Source organism: Sinocyclocheilus rhinocerous, unplaced genomic scaffold (genome assembly GCF_001515625.1).
Source record: "Sinocyclocheilus rhinocerous isolate Xijiao unplaced genomic scaffold, SAMN03320098_v1.1 scaffold4541, whole genome shotgun sequence".
NCBI classification, from domain to species: Eukaryota; Metazoa; Chordata; class Actinopteri; order Cypriniformes; family Cyprinidae; genus Sinocyclocheilus; species Sinocyclocheilus rhinocerous.
The window spans coordinates 29606-47631 of record NW_015628405.1 but is presented as its reverse complement, the minus strand read 5'-3'; positions in this window follow the sequence as shown (position 1 = coordinate 47631).

Below are 18026 nucleotides of genomic sequence, written 5' to 3'. Positions count from 1 at the left end.
TTCATATGGGTCATATGGGCAAATGCTTCTGCTTATCTCTCTACCGACTGGAAGGGTATATGTGGGCCGGAATAGTGCCAATAGTGCCAAGCATGAGGTTTAGATTTAATGCTTGTCTTTAAACATTCCCCCTGCTTCTTGAGACAAATCACATTCTGTGTTTAATTCGTCTCAGTCTGAGATTGTTTTCTCTCTTTCTGCAACTTGTGTGAATGCGCGTGTTTATGTGTTAGATTAGTTTATATGTCTTAGATTTATCCAATAAAGCCTTATTGATATTGAAAAGAGAAGTATCTTGTGTTTTGTGCTCACAAGTTAATGTCTTAAACTGCCGATCTTGTTACTATGCTAATTAATAGTGTTTTCACTATATTTTGGATATAAATATCCATTGCAGAATTGATGTCATACGGCTCGTTCACGGAATCGCTGGCCGTCTCAGTGATCAGCCGTAAAACAGTGATTCTGTCCCTTACATATTATTGGTGGAGTTCCCTTTAAAATCTTAAATGATTCCCTTTGAGCTAAATTGACCTGTTTCCCTTACATCATCATCATTATTATTATTCATAGTTTTTTCATGTTATTTTAAGACCTAGGTGTTTGTGCAAACTATGCTAGAAAATATGACGATGATGATGATGATGTTGTTTTTAGTAGTAGTAGTAGTAGTAGTGAAAGTAATAGTAGTATCATTTCAATATCAACTGTTCATTTTTATTTAAAACCTATGTATTTGTGTAGAATATACTAGAAAATATAGTTTATGATAGTCTTTGTGTTGTTGTTATTACTACTACTACTACTACTAGTAATAGTAATACAAAAAGTAGTAGTAGTAGTAGTAGAAGAAGAAGAAGGTGTAGTAGTATCTTAATAAAAATATAGGTATCGGCATCGGTATCGGCAAGTACCAAAAATAAAAGTATCGGTATCGGGCGAGTACTGGAAAAAGTGGTATCGGTGCATCCCTAGTAGTATCATTTTCAATATCATTTTCATTTAAAACAGTTGTTTTGCAAAATATTGTAGAACATTCATTTATTTATTATAATATTGTTGTAGTTTATTGTAGTACATTATTGTTATGGATATTATGGTTATTAGTATTAATAGTAACAGTAGTTAAAGATTTTATTTTGTTTTGTTTTATGGCAAAATATTTTTATTAATTAGGCTGAATGCTGATACCCACACTGAGACCAGTATACAGTCAGCATAGGAAGAAATGCACACTAAAAAGGGGATTTATCATCACTAATAAGGGTACTTTGATGTGTGCTAAAGCACTAAAAGGAGTGACAGTAGGAAAAAGCATACTTCTAATTTGGCATAATGTTAAAATGAGAGTATAAAATAATCTGATGTAGTCTTGGTGTAGGCTGGAGCAGTTATCTGCAATATTTGAGCTCTTCTCTTAAATATTCTTCCTAATTAACACCTAAAGTTTCACTTCAGTAAACATTTACTATGATAATGAAAAAAAAAACATTTTCTCCTTTAAAGTAAATATTCATAAGAGTGAGAGTTAAGTATCAAGTGTTAATTAGGAGGAATAGTGTTTCGCTTTAACACTATATTGGGCCGCCAGGGACTCGATCATAGTTAATCGCAAAAGCACTGGTTTCAGGATTTCTTATACTGTTATTCCCACTGGACAGTCTCGACATCCCACCTTAAACCACTTCCAGCTGTTAGAAAAATGAATTAGACATGACGTCAACATATTAGCGCTGTACTAAGGCACGCGCCACACATCTCTTGTGTAAAATGCTCTGATATTCACAGGCCGCCCACGACCACGAGACTCATATATATTCATGTGGAGACGTGACATCTCATCAGCTTGCTGCTGAGGAACTGAATCTAGCTCTCATCTCTCTCAAATGCCCAGTTGCTGGCAACTACAGTGCTTTTCAGATGCTAATACTGGATATATTTTGCTCACATCACAGACGGGTTTCTTCTGCATGTCAATCCGCAAGCAATTTTAGGAGTAAATTGTTTTGATTATGCGAGCCAGTGCCATTTATCGGGTAGTTCTTTTTGAAGCTTGGGTAATATTATAGAGAAAAAAACATAGCTTGATGGGAGTTAATGTCACTGTCATTATGCTAAGGTTACTATACCACAAATCAAAATTTGCTGCGGTTTACTTAAAAATATGTTGCCTACATTGTAATTGAAAAAAGAACTGCATAAAATAACTCCTTTAAGTTATTTTGCTGTTCATTAATAATAATAATAATAATAATAGCAATAATAATAATAATAATAATAATAATAATAATAATAAATCTAAACAAAAACAAATACATTAAAACCAGTGTTAATGTAGTGGGGGAAAATCTATCTATTTGATCGCAGGTGGTATTAAGGGGTGGGACATTGTTGTTCTAGAGAGCATCTGATTAGTCATTATATTAAGTCTTTAGTATTTTGGTACATTATTCATTATTATAAATATAATATCAGTATATTATCATAAATGTAATATCAACTATGTCAGAAATGAACTATAAACAAAACTCTCATTTTGATTTCATGATCTTTAAAGAAGATGCACTTCCATTCCAAAGTTTGAGGTCGGAAAGATTTTTTAATTGCTTTTGAAAGAAGTTTTCTGTGCTACCCAAGGCTGCATTTATTTGATCAAAAAAGTAAAAACAGTAGTATTGTGAAATATTATTTCAATTTACAATAAATGTTTGCTATCTGAAAATGTTTTAAAATGTATTTTATTCTTGCGATGGCAAATCGGAATTTTCAGCAGCCATTATTCCAGTTTTCAGTGTAACATGAATCTTCAGAAATCATTAATATGCTGATTCGCTGCTCAAGCAACATTTTTTTTTTATTACTATCAATGTTGAAAAAAGTTGTGTGGCTTAATTTTTGGGGGGTAAATCTTGATACTTTTTTCAGGTCACTATCATGAATAGAAAGTTCAAAACAACAGCAAATATAAATATTTTGTAATATTTTAAATGTCTTTACTATCACTTTTGACAAATTCAATGTGTCTTTGTTCTAATAAAAGTATTAATTTCTACAAAAAAAAATAAAAAATAACAAAAAATCTGACTCTGAATCTGAAATCTGAATCTAACTTTTAAATGATAGTTTATATTTTATGGTGGTTCTATATGTTGTGACTAAAAATGTGACTTTGCATTCTGTGGTTTTTAAGTTGACACTCTAAAAACTGATTTAGGCTCACTGACATTCTGGTCAAACACCCCAGGCCATGTTTAATATGCGATCACTGGATATTGAAAGCTGTTGTCATTTTCCCCCAACTGACTGAATAAATTAATGAAACATATTAGAAATGCATTTTGATAGCATCATTTGCATGTGGGAGTTTCTGTTTAAAGTGTTTTGACCTTTACAAAGTTCATGGTAAGTCGGTGAGGATTTTAATGTTTATTTTATTCTTTTTTTTTTTTTTGTGGCCTGGAGGAGCTGCTGACAGTTAATTATGGCATTGGCTAATGAAGGTGAACAAGTGCGGTTCAGAAAATTGTCAAAAAACATTTGTAGTTGAAATGATCTCATACAAGCCCCTCAGATCATTTCAAACTGCAAACATTTTATTGTATATTTTAACAATTCAGTTTGACCATTCTTTTGTTGTGTGAAACAATATGACCTTTGTCATTCCTATCAGTTATTAATTTCCAGTAGTTTTTTCATGATGAATAGACATGACCGTGTACAAATAGATATGACCTTTGAGTCAGTCTTCCCATTTCACAGTAGGAAGCTCATACCACTGTATTGTTATTTTTGACTCCAAATTAGTTTTAACTCACTCCAAATTTCTTTCTTTCTCACTCTTTCTCTAAAAAAAAAAAAAGGATTTTATCTGTCTTCTAAATTACACATGAAATAGCAAGAAATGTCATGGAAAATTGACAACGTTTTGAAGGTGGCTGACCTTATAGGACAGATTGAGATAAATTGGGTTGTTACAGTTCTTCTAAAAGCCATTGCACATGTTCAGTTTATTTGCAGCCAGAGAGAGCTGAACCAATTTTTTCAACTGACCTAATTTATTTTTAGTATGCATTATATATACTCCATAAGCATGCATACAGAATTAAACCAGCGACACCAGCTCTGTTCCAAAATCCAGTGAGCCAATACTTTGACAGCATTTTAAGACATCATAGGATCAGTCCCAAATGTTTCAAAATGCAAGCAGCATATTATTCTCTCTTTTAATATACCTTGTTTTGGCAGAATCGCATGTACTATCTTTAATGTATAAGATAATCCCAGAATGCCCTGCAATGAGGTCAGTGAAAAAACCCCACTAAATGGCAGACGAGACTATTAAACAGAAATATAAATGTTTTATTTATAACTATGCAATCCTGTACCAAATAAAATGTATTACAATAGTTAAATTTAGTAAAAATTTACTGTTTTACACAGTATTTGTACATTTTATGCAATGTTGGTATTGTCAATTACAATTTTTAAAAAATATATATGTTTTTCTCAATTGGAAAAAAATGAAATAAAATATATATATATTAGCTTAAAAAAACTTAAATGTAAATAGAAATGTTGCCTTGGCTAAAAACTGAAATAAAATAAGTTTAAGTACTAAGATTACTAAAACTGAACTGAAATAAAAACAAAATAAGGCTAAATAGAAATATAAAAATGAATAAAAATGACAAAAGCACAAAATTACTAAAAATTAAATTAAAATGAACACTATAAAATGAAAATATAAAAATGAAAGGTACTTCTAAATATAAATAAATACAATAATAGTATATAAATAATACTAAAATAACACTGGTCAAACACTGCAAATATTATTTTTGGGAGCTGTAAATAAAGATTACTGGATTTGAAATACTATTTCAGTCTTTTCTTTCTGCAGTGTGTTACTTGCAGATTCTTTGTAATTATTTGTAAAATTTACTAACAATTTCTGAGTGATTTTTTTTCAAGTATCATGTTAGCAACATGCTAACGGCAAACTCTTTTCAGCTCATTTGTGAGTTGAGTCTGTTCTGCAGCTCAGTGGGTTTTTGAACAAAAGCAAAGGTGTTAGACCTTTAAAAAAAGAAATAAACAACAAAAAAAATAAAAATGAACATGATTTTCCAACCCAAAATGGATGCCATGTATGCTTCAGTCTGGAAACTGCCCCAGTGCTCACATCCACCTAAGCCATTTTCCAGAATAAAAAGAGAAAAGCACCATAGCAGGGCTTTAGAACATTGCAGGAGTTGTATTTCCATTTCTCTTTTTTTTTTTCTTTTGAATTCAACCCACCAGGTGCTTGTTATACAGCATACCAGGGATGCCAGGTCATTCTGGGCTACTCTCATGAAATATTGACTCCCACCTGACTTGAGTGGATATTTTTTACCTAACTTTGAAAACAAACCAGAACATATTAAAATATCGTATGCATATTTCATGCTGGTAATTTCAGCCTCCCTGTTGGAAGTTTTAGACTTCAAGAAAAATTACGTGTAACTCATATCAGAGTGCACAAGTATGCTGCTTAACAGTCCAACGACATGTTTTGGTTTCCTACCAGGCATTGAGATTATGTTGGAGACAGTTTACACACTGGATTTGGTGTGGATTCTTACAATTATGATACTGAAACCGTTTACTTAAATATTAGAAATCATGCATTAACTCGTGCCATTCTACCCGCTTGCATTACAGACATGTTTCAAAATGACTTTTTTTTTTTATACCTTATTGGTTTTAGACTGCATTTAAACAGATATTCATACTTGTACTGCAATCAACAGTCTGAATTAAACATGTGAATATCTTTCACAGTCTGTCTGAGGAAATTCCCCATTTGTAAATGATACTGAGCAATGACAGCACTGCAGCTGATGGTCTTTCAAGTCAGTAGAGGGCCAAATGTCACCAAGAAAAAGTGTGACTTATAACACCCATGCTCTTTTCAGATAAGTCTCAGGTAGGGAGGCAGGTAATTTAAACTCGCGGTCAAGCATGGCAATAACCTTTAGCATTATCAATGACACAAGTATTATTCACAAAGACAGACTGTCTAAATGATTCACCTCCAGCATTATTAAAGTTGAGTGAGTGTCCTCACTTTCATATCATACAGACACTACAACTGAAAAGCTGGAGAAGAAAGAGATTTTAAAAGAAAATTCAAATACACACACACACACACAAAGAAAGACTGAGAGAAAGTTTTTTTTTAAAGTATGATGTTAGTTTTACCAAAAGGGATTAGCTAGGACTTCTGAGGATCCGACGTTTAATACTTTTAATACTGTTTAAATTAATCTAAATTCACTTGTTTAATTAAAAAAAATTAGAGGCCTAATAAAAACCCTGCAACTGACCAAATCATCAATAATTCATCCAAAAAACGCTCGGCTTGATGTTTCTATCTTCATTCTTTAGTCCTCACTTATTTAAAGGTGCACTCGGTAATTATTTCCTCGTTAAAAAAAGTTTTACCCCTGGATATTTCGAAAAATTAGTTTAAAATCATGTAGACTCTCATATGAGGTGAAGACACCTATGAGTAGGCTATTAAAAGCAGAATCAACTGAAATGGAGAAGGTCGTCTCATGGGAGTTGATTTTTGAGATCAAATGACCAGCTGAATATTACTCATTTTATCTTCGCAACCTCCCTTTTATGTGACAATTTTGCTTTAATTAATAATGCTGGCTATGAATACATTTCTACAATAGCATTGGTAGCTGAAATCTATTGTTGGGTGAGTCATGCGGCTAGTGAAACATGAAGAAAAAAAAATACAGATAAGCGATATCAAAACAAGACTGGTATTAGCAAGTTTTAAATCAATTTTGCAGTTGAGTTCTTGTACTTGACTGCATGCTCTGGTAATTGTCACACAATATTAGCACTGTTCTTTTTATTAGAACATGTTGACAATAGTTGAGTCACACATTAAAGTAGAGCTGTTAAAGCACTGTTACTTCTGCCATCAGTCATTTGCTATGTCTTATTCAAATGGTTATACTGATGTTTTGTTTACATTTGTTGCTCATTGCTCATTAAAATGTTTTTGTAACTTTCTGTTTGGCTGGTAATAGGACCCAGGAATGTACTAGTCTTACATACAAAGTGACATTAAACAACACAGGACACTATTGACATTCATTGTATGCACAAAAAAAAAAAAAAACTAAGACATTTTAATAAACATAAAAAACAGTGGAAAGTAAACACCTGGTGACCTCAAAGCCACTCTATAGGCAATGAACGAAAGCATGAGAAATGTACTGTGAGAGAGAGGAGAGCTGCTGAAGCAGAACAAATTAGATTATTTGAAGTTCACTTGTTATGAAATCCTCTCAGGTTGACTTGTCATTTTATAAATATATCTGGTAATTTGCAGAGTGGGAGAGTCGATTGAATGGCATATGCTAAAGCTGCATAACTCTGTGCTCCTTTCATCACTCCCACTAACAGGTTAGACCTCTGGTCTTATGAAACCAACCTGTGAGAGTAGTGAGGTATTTATAATGGTGTGCAAATGGTTCATGTGCTACACTGTTACAGTAGGTGAATCTGAAAGAAAGATTTCAATCATTTATGTACAGTATATGGTGTTTTGTAACATTCATTTACAGTATTACCAGTGTTTCAACAGTGATTTTAGACTTTACATGCGTAGATATCTGCTTAGATGTATGGAGTTTCACACTGGGACATTTTGTTTCGCTCCTTTTTGCCTGTTTTACTCCATCTTATGCTATATACATCCATAAAATTTAATTTTTAGATTGAGCCATGTTGTTGTTTGTTCATGCTGGTATGCAGCTGGCTACTGCATTGCAGTGTCACCAGACAGCGTCAAAGCTGCATCTTGTACGGTCACAGAAGCATCTGCGTATCATAGTTACTTTTTGTCCTATAGCTCTGTAGGGACTGCATATTAGGGCATTTCATTCTGTTTGGGCTGCGTATTTCACACATGCTGAGAAGTATGTCACTCTGCATCATTTTAATTATGCTTCTCAATATGACTAATCATTTCTTTAGGGGGATTCTTTTAATTAGCAAAAATGAACGAGCACCCATTTAAAGACAGAATGGTTCCTAGTTAAACAAAAAAGTTACATATTTTATATTTACATATGCTTTTGACAGTTGCTTTCTTTGTATTAGTCACTATATGCAAGGCTTTTTCAACCAGATATTCTGGCAGAATTTATTTTTATTTATTTTTTTAGGTGAACCATTCCTTTAATATAAATCAAACTATTAATAATTTTTGTAAACACAGTTTTTATATAATTCTATCCATCTATCATCTATCATTCTATCTGAACTTTTCTCATTATTCTGCAGCAATTTAGCATATATTATTATTAATTTAATTGACACAAAAACTGCTTGTGAGAATAGGTTTTGGACACCACACTGTTTACAGAGCATACTATATAATAATATGCTAAAACTTTGTAGATCTGTGGCACTGTACATTAGCTTTCTAGCACTATATTCTCCCTTATCTCTGTCCACCTTTGAACATTATGCTCTATTAGAATTCAGACAGCCTTCAATGACATTTGCAGTTTAGCACCTATATTTCCTAGAGAATCAAACCTGTCACTGCTTTAAAAAGGGGTTTCTGTGAACATCTGCCACAAAGTTCACTGCAACTTTGATCTTCTCACTGCAGTATAGATCATCTGCCAATAACTTGGCCTTTTAAAACAGAGACTGTTTGCACAAATCCATGTTCGTTTCAATTAAGCTATAGTGTTTATATCCTGCAGGCCTACTTCATTGGCACATACCCTGAATCAATATGTTCTCACTTCGGGAAACACATTTTTCACTGCATACTTGTATTCCAGAGATTCCAATCCCTGTCCATCAATATGTCACCATGAGGCTGACACCAGCTCTAATTAGCAGTGTTCTCAAGTGAAAGCCTCATATTAATGTCTCATCTTCGTCTCGACTATGCCACAACCCCCCACTATAATCAATGCATAGTGTTTATTCAGAGGGGGAAAAAAATTCTAATTAGAAAAATCAATGCATGAATTTGGAGGAAATCTTTATTTTAAAACATTAGCTTTACTGCCACTCTAACAAAGCAAAACAACATGTGCACATTATAATTCCTTGCATGTATAACTGTTGACTGCACACTTCCGTTCAAAGCGTTTTACTCCAAGGAGGGAATCTCCTCAATCACCAACAGTGTGCAGCGCCCACCTGGGTGAACAGCATCCATAATGTACTAGAATGCTGAGTACACAGCAGGTATTGGTGGAGAGAAAACTGTTATGTGTGGATTATGAGGAAGCCATGATGGATAGACACTAATAGGAGTAATTTGACTGGAGGTTTTCACTCAGGCAGCACCCTGGGATTTTAATGGCCACAGGCAGGACCTCAGTTTAACATCTCATCTGAAGGACAGTGGCTTTTTATACACATATTTTATACAGTGTTCCCGTCACTACTGGACCGTGAGGGGAATCCATGCAGACTGGAGAGTGAGCACCACCTGCTGGCAGTGTTGTTGGTAACGCATTACAAGTAATGCAAGTTACGTAATCAGATTACTTTTTTTCAAGTAACTAGTAAAGTAACGCATTACTTTTTAATTTACAAGATCATATCTGAGTTACTTTTTCAAATAAGTAACGCAAGTTACTTTTTTTCCCCAATTTATTGATTGACAGCTCTCCTGTCCCCATGTTGAGAGAAATCAGAAGATGTTACTGTAGCTCTAAAATAAATATAAATATGCATTAATTAAAAAAAAAAAAAAACACATATTCAGTATTCCTCAAAATTAATAAAAATAATGCAACTCAGAATATGACGCAAACCTGCAATAATTAAATGTTAAACAACACAAATATCCTTTATGTATTTAATCCCATTCTATTAACCAATGTCTTTGCTTCTGACCTTCGATGATCCAGTTCAACCATACTAATAAGCAAAAATTACCAAACATTTGTGTGTCTTTTTTTATTGCTGAAGTGTGTTGAAATTTCTTCTTCTGCATTCTACTGTACAGACGTAAATTTACTTTCCCTTCAGCCTGAGGCTTATTCATTTAACTTTTGGTTTGAAAAGGATTTTATATTTGCCAAAAATTAAACTTTTTTTTATTTTAAAAACAAACAAGCAAGCCCTGTCCAGATTTAAAAAGTAACGCAAAAGTAACGCAACACATTACTTTCCATAAAAAGTAACTAAGTAACGTAATTTGTTACTTTTTTTATGGAGTAACGCAATATTGTAATGCATTACTTTTAAAAGTAACTTTCCCCAACACTGCCTGCTGGATCCTCAAACACTTGAGCGTGTGGTCTTTTGTGAAGGTACTGACCAGGCTCAACCCTCAAACCCGGTTAAGACCGACGGTGCGTTCCAAATGGGATATATCGCCCTCCAAAGGGCACTTCGGAGTGAAAACATTCATGGCCGCCATATTGAAGGCTCGTTCCAAACCGAAGTGCTCATAACTGGCCACTTCAAAGGGCCCTTCGGAATGAAGGATTTCGAAGGATACAACTGATGGACACTTCGGGCTCCCATGATCCTTTGCACAGATTATTTGCATGATGATGGCGCCTCCGTGTGGGCACGTGATGATGACGCAGAAGGGCACTTCAAGAAACAGTTGTTTGGTCCCCTAATCCCTTCAACCCTTCGTAGGTCTCACTCCGGAGGGTAAACCCTTTGAAGGGATTAAGGCATAGGGATGAGCCCTTCCAAATGGAACACAGGGTCAGAGTTTTGAGTTGTAGGGTGAATTGTTATTGCCCCCCCCCCAACACACACACACAAATAAATACAGCACACTGCAACAATACTCTCAAACTTTAGTTTAATACTAGACAAACGTTTTGACCCTTTTGATCTTTGTCAGGTAGACAAAAAGTCTTTAAATATTGAAATATTAATTGTTTTCCCACACAAATGAAGATGCATTATTTAAATGCTTAGCTGTAGTTCAGCTTTAGGACAAATATATGTTATCTTGTTTGGTTATACTTTTCAAATAGAAGATCAAACATACTAATTTAAAGTGGAGTATCTCTTGCTTTTAATCACTGTATTATAATGGCACACTGAACTCACAAATTAGTGTTAAACAACAGATTTGGAATGGGCTCAAAAAAAAGTATATAATACTTGTGAGGTAATACTGCCACCCAGAGTTCATCTGTGCATTACCTTCTTATGTAAAATGATATGCACTTTATATGAAACAAGAAATGGTTTTAGCATTTAATAGATTTTAGGGTTTAGTTCCTCTCTGCTGCTCAAGTGTGGAAACCTATTCCTGTTATATATATATATATAACAAGTATGCTAGCGTATCCCTGATTTTTTTATTTTATTTTTTATTAATATTATAATTTATTTTCACATGGTGGACAAACTCTGATAAACAACATAAAAAAGGAGTGAGCTAATTAAATAATAATGACAAATGGAGCTACAGGTGAATTTCTGTAGGTTGATTAGCTGTTGCTAATAACCTGTATACAACACTGTTAAACAAAATCACAAATGACAGGTTCTGTACCGTCCATGGATTCCCAGATTACCACTCATCAACAACAATGAGCTGTGATGGGAAGATCTAGAGAACACTGTGCAAGGACATTCCCTCCTCTTTCATCTCTCAAAGAACTGCAGGGGTTTCCTCTTGTGAAATATCCACTACACACAGTTCTGGATTATATGACAGCATTCCATACCATTAAACATGGTTTGATGTTTCTGTCTGAAAAACAACCTTGTGAATGAGAGTTTTGGCGTTTGAGTTTCATTTCATTCTCTTTAAAAATGTAAATTACATTTCATTTTTGCAAACAGAAGACATTCACCCAAAAACCAAAAATGACAATTCTGTCATCATTCACTTTCCATGAGAATATTGAAATTTGATGAGGACTGGGGCCTTTTAGCTCATATACATATACTTTTGTTTTGTTTTGTTTCGCAGCTTAAAAGGCCCAGTCATCATTCATTTTAATGACATGGAAAAGAGTGGCCAGGATATTTTTGGGTGAAATGTTTCTAATTTGTTATCCTCCTCAAAACAACTTTTTTGTATGGTGTATTACTCATTCACAGTCCAGGAAAATTAATAACCGCAAACAACTAACATATATTTATATAAAATTGCAGGAAAATAATATTTATGCTCTTTTTTTACCACATTAAACTCCATTACTTACAGTCAGTGTCTTCCACTCACTTTAAAAGTTGCTTTAGCCCTCATCGTTTTGCAAATGAACGCTTCAAGTGTCCGTATAGGATTATAGCATTGTGCTGGGAGGCGCAGCTTGTACTGAAAGTTTGCGAAAGACACTTTGTCAAGCTGAAGTGTTTTATTTATGGAGCATTGTTTGAAAGAGAGTGAAGTCCATCCCTCCTACAGCACCTCAATTACTGTGTGTTTCTGAAATACCCTGCCTAAAGTGCATGCTGTACGGCACAACTTTCATCCACAGATATTATAAATGATCCTACTCTAAAAGGTTTCATCAAATGTTGCATTGCTTTGACCTGAGTGGTCATTTGGATTTCAAGAGCAATCCACAACACGGTGCTCCATATAATCAGACATAGTGGTACAGTATGTTTTAGTAATCCATTAATGGATATTACACAACATGTTCTGTCTTTGTACAGTAGACTTCTTATGGAAGCCTGTTTCCTCCAATGAATAATAAAATAAAAACAGGTAATTGCAACTCTTTATCCCACAATTCTGACTTTTTCTCAGAATTCAGACTTTCAAACTTTTTTTCTTTCAATTTCGAGTTTAATTCTGAGTTTATATCTTGTTTTCTTTTTTTCAGCCACGGAATAAAAAATAAAGAGTCAAGTGTAACTTTTCTATTTCACAATATATATATACAGTGGGTACGGAAAGTATTCAGACCCCCTTAAATTTTTCACTCTTTGTGCAATAATCATGCTGTCTAATCAGCATCTTGATATGCCACACCTGTGAGGTGGATGGATTATCTCGGCAAAGGAGAAGTGCTCACTAACACAGATTTAGACAGATTTGTGAACAATATTTGAGAGAAATAGGACTTTTGTGTACATAGAAAAAGTCTTAGATCTTTCAGTTCATCTCATGAAAAATGGGGGCAAAAACAAAAGTGTTGCGTTTATAATTTTGTTCAGTGTATATAAACTAGCAATTCTGAGAAAAATAAAATATATATTTTTTTTTCTCAGAATTGCTAGTTTATATCTTGCACTATCGAATTTATACCTATTTTAACTATAGTTCTGAGTTTATAACTACCAAATCTGATTTTTTTTTTTTTTTCAAAATATGCAAGAAAAAAGTCTGAATTGTGAGACAAAAAGTGGTAATTACCTTTTTTTTCTTCCATGACGGAAACTACATTCATTTTTTACATATTCTGTACGGAAGAAAAAAAAGCATTTTTGGACAAGATCTGCAAACCACGTAATGACATATCACACAACATGACATTATAATTTATGATTTGGATATATTTCCATCAAAGCATGATTTCTCTGTAAATTAAAAAGTGAGACATATTGTTAAAAAACCACCACACAGAATAGAGCCCAAATCTACAATAACAATCCTCTACAAAATTGTTAGACTTACATAATAAATTATGACATGTGCCACATTATGTATATGCCTCATAGGGTAAACTGTAGCTAACTTCTATTTCTAAAAGTGATTTTGCTAACAAGTTAGTTGACAGCATGGTAATTGCTCACTAAGATGGAGTGAAGTTGGAGAGGGACAGTATCTCCTGTGCTGAGGTGACGTGACCAGTGATGCTGTTGCACATAAAAGAATGATCAGCAGGCCCAGACTGAATCTATGGACTTCATCTCCACATTTCACAGAAGTGCTATTTTTGTGCAAATTCTGTGGGATGCAAATGGTGGATAATATGTAGAACTTTGTGTCGCGGTCATCCGACGTGACGTCTCCGTTCCCTCCTTCAGGGAACGAGGGTTACCATACGTAACCGAGACGTTTTTCATAAATCTGCTGAACTCTCCGCTGAGTGCAGTGCGGGCGCAGATTCTGTGTGGGCCTGTTGATCGATTTAGCTGCCCGGTTTTGTAGGCTGATCCACCTTCTGTACTGCTCAGACCATGAAAAACAAAGACATTATTGATTGTGAGTTCAATTAAGTGAATCAGTCACCTCTTCTGTATCATTTATACATGATGTCTCGTTCACACTGACAGCGATTTGATTGCTGGAGGTCACAAGGTTACTGTGCTGGGTGCTCCGACATTATTGGTAGGTTGCATAACCACCCAAATCTGATTTCAAATGAATTGTATTAACAGAAAAAATAACATTTCATTCCATTTTGACAGTGAATAAGTTTTGTTGCCTCAAAAATGTACATTCTGCAGAAGAAAGCATTTGTAGAAAAACTGCACAAAAATTGCAGTGCTGCATAGTACATCATATCATGAACAAGATTGCATGAATCAAACTTGTTCAGAATGCCAACAATCTCAGACTCGGTTTTCCATGGTGTTATTATTGTTGATGTGGGTATAAATATATCATACAGGACAGTAAAATCACTCACAGCAACATTATCTTCTCCATCTTGCTGACACTTGACTGGTGTCTCACAAGAGATGGATAACTGGAACGCCACTGTCTACATTCCTGTTAGTATTCATTGCATTGAGTAACTGCACATAAAGTTAATCTTCTATCTACTTTGTTGTGTTGTTGGACACAGTCAAGTCCTGTCACTGACACCTGTGCTGCTGGAAATCATCTGGTCTCATTGAAAACGAATGAGTTCTGGTAACTTTGTCACTGTAGATTGATGTCAATGTGAACACTTCTTCAGGCCCCAGGGATGGTAACCTGAGGTCCTACGCACAAATCCTGGAAAAGGGGCATGAACTGAATTGCTGTGCTTTCCCATCACCATGACCTCTTGTTTATTATTGAGTAGAGACACTGTGAAAGAACAGAGTAGCACAATCCTTCAATAATGGAGACATTTCGAGTCCTAGAACCGCATTTCTAGGCAACTAGATTTTTTATATGTACCAGTTTTATTTTATAGCATTTACTACTAAATTCTGTATTTGGGTTTTGTTTTGTTTGTAAATTATTTGTAGGAAGGATTTACTGTTTTAATTATTTAAATGTAATTGATATATTCCCCTAATCAACCAAACTTTGATAAACCTCTTGAAATTTAATTTGTTTCAGTATATGAGCCTATATTATGGTTTTAAGTTCAGTTTTCTTGGAAAGAAAGACCTTAATTTTTACTTATTTAGACTTCCATTTAAGTCACTGCGACAGGCTTAACAAAGTACATTAAAAAAAAAAAAACACTGTGCTACAAAATAGTGTGTTTTTGATTGATAAATAACGTGTTTATGATAATAAATTAAGATGTGATAAATACTAGCTCTTGACATCAAGCAGCATAATTAACTGTTTTGCACAGCTAAAATAACTGGAAGCCTTGTACATTCAAGTGTAAAATGGCCACACCTTCTTTTACATATGTTGCATATGTTACAAACTCTTACAAAAAGGTATTTTCACCTGTTTCTTTCAGGTTTGAATCAGGTCTCCTCTGATGGAGTAGAATTGGCTAGGTGGCACTGTCACAAAAAACTAGGGTCATAGAAATGCAGTCCTGAAACTGCAGCCTCTGGTATTGCAGGACTATACTATTGTAAACAACGGATGAGCAAAGCTGTATCTCATTTCAAAGGCTGGGCCCTCCCAAGGTCGCAATTGTCAGCCACATACATCTCATTTAAGAAAAGTAACCACTACATTGCAAAGTAAGAAAGAAATTACAGTAATTTACACCTTATAGGCTGTCAATACAGAACCAAATTTAAACCAAAATTGACAACACAAAAGAATTACTCCACAAAAGAACACCAACAGTTTAAATTAAACATTTGCAAAAAAGATATGCAGTAAACATACAGTAAGTGCTCTAGACAAAATTAAAATTAATTATCACAGCTAATTCTCAGTTCAGGCCAAATCAGTTCCAGACTTTGGCAGGCCACAATGGAAAAAAAAATTGCTTTAGAAGATCCACAACAGAGAACCCTGGTTGTCTATCGCCCAGCAGAGGCCACCTAACACCAGTGAACCTTCAGTTCTTGGCCTTTGTGTGTGATAGAGATGTACTGAAACCTTAAAAAAAAAAAAAGGCAGATTAACAGAAAAATTAGACGGCTGTAAGTGCATTCATATTTTTTTTTATTAAAATATATACTTAAAAAATGTGAATATAAAACACTTTGACAACATCCATTCACACAAGCTCAGTGTACTGCAGCATTCCTGTTTGATTTCAGTGTAATCTGCAGTTTTGCAAATTAGGCAAACTTCACACAAGCAAATGAAGTTGAATTGAACTACATCTCATACAGATGTAGAAATACTCCCCTGCTCCTCTGTAAGCTTTCAGTGCTGTAATGATAATGCTGCAATTATGTTTCAACAAGCGAGCACTTCACAAGATGTGTAGAGAGGCCGAGTCTGTGATGAAACATTTCTCCACTCACATTTAAATGTTGACAATATAACTGAAATCTCTCTATGTAAAGTCCTGTTAAAGAGACAGTTCAGCCAAAAATGAACATTCTGATTTTTTACTCACCATCACATTGTTCCAAACCTGTATGGCATATACTTTCTTCTGTGGAACCTACATCTTTAAGACTTTCCTAATTGCTCTGTTACATACAATCACCATGAATGAGAACTGAAGCTCTCAAGATTTGAAAAAAAAGAAGCAAAAGCACCATAAAATAATCCATACATAACTTGTGTGCAATATTCTAAGACTTCTGAAGTCAAACAACAGCTTTGTGTGAGATATACACCAAAATGTAAACATTATTCACAAATAATCTTTCCTACATTGAGCCAGTGAGTAGATTTTGGGAACCAGATCAATCTAATTTGTGAATGAATCATTCAAACCAATTTTTTTAAGTGAATCAAGCAGTTCATTGAAAAGATGACTCACATTCTTAAAGATTGACTCACATTTATGCTCACACAAAGCATCAAATGATTTAAAACGACATGAAATATGTGACCCTGCCTGTGAAAACCCAGCTAAAGTCTTTTTTTTGTGTGTGATTTACTGTTTTCTACATAAAATCATCCTTCATAAAGATGTAGAACATTCTGTGAAAATATAACCTTTATATCTTTAATATTGACTGAGTAAGGCCATGTCAAAGATTGCAATCATAGTGAAATTAATGGTTGAAATCAAACTTAGATGCTTGTTATCTCATAATTAGATTTTGAGACTTTTGCCTGGATTTCACAGACAGGGTCACATATAGTTCACGAGTTCTATGGAGCACTTTTATTATAATTGTTTTTTTTTTAATGAACATTTTTGCATATTTTTTTAAGCTTGAAGGCTTCAGTTCCCATTCACTGTAACTGAATAAAAAAGAGAATCAAAATTTCTTCTTTTGTGTTTCAACAAAGAAAGTAATTTGAAGAAATTATTTTAACTGATTTTTTTTTTTTTAGTTGGCAACTATTTGTTTAAAAACATCAAATGAAAAAAAAACCTGCACTTGTAGAATTTTAAGAAACCTAATTCGTTTCTCATCAAGTATATTTGTCATGACGTCAAGGAAACAAAAACGTAGCACAGTGTGATTTGTGATGCATGATACGCCACATCATCAAAGGAAGAGGAACAGGGAAGAGTCCTTTACAATCTGTTATAAGACAAAGGCAGTCTTGTCACTGTCCATGTATTTAAAGTCACAAAATCATCCATTAATTTTGCTTCTCAGTCAAGTTTTGTTTTCCTAATGAACAAAAAATAAAATCACCATCACTTCTCCTATTAACACATAATCACCATACCACAACACCGTCCACGAAAAAATCCATCATAAAAGTGAAATTCAGCTTGTGTTGGTAGAAAACAAAAGAAAGAGGACTTGAGAAGTATCCTTTTTTCTTTCTTTCAAGT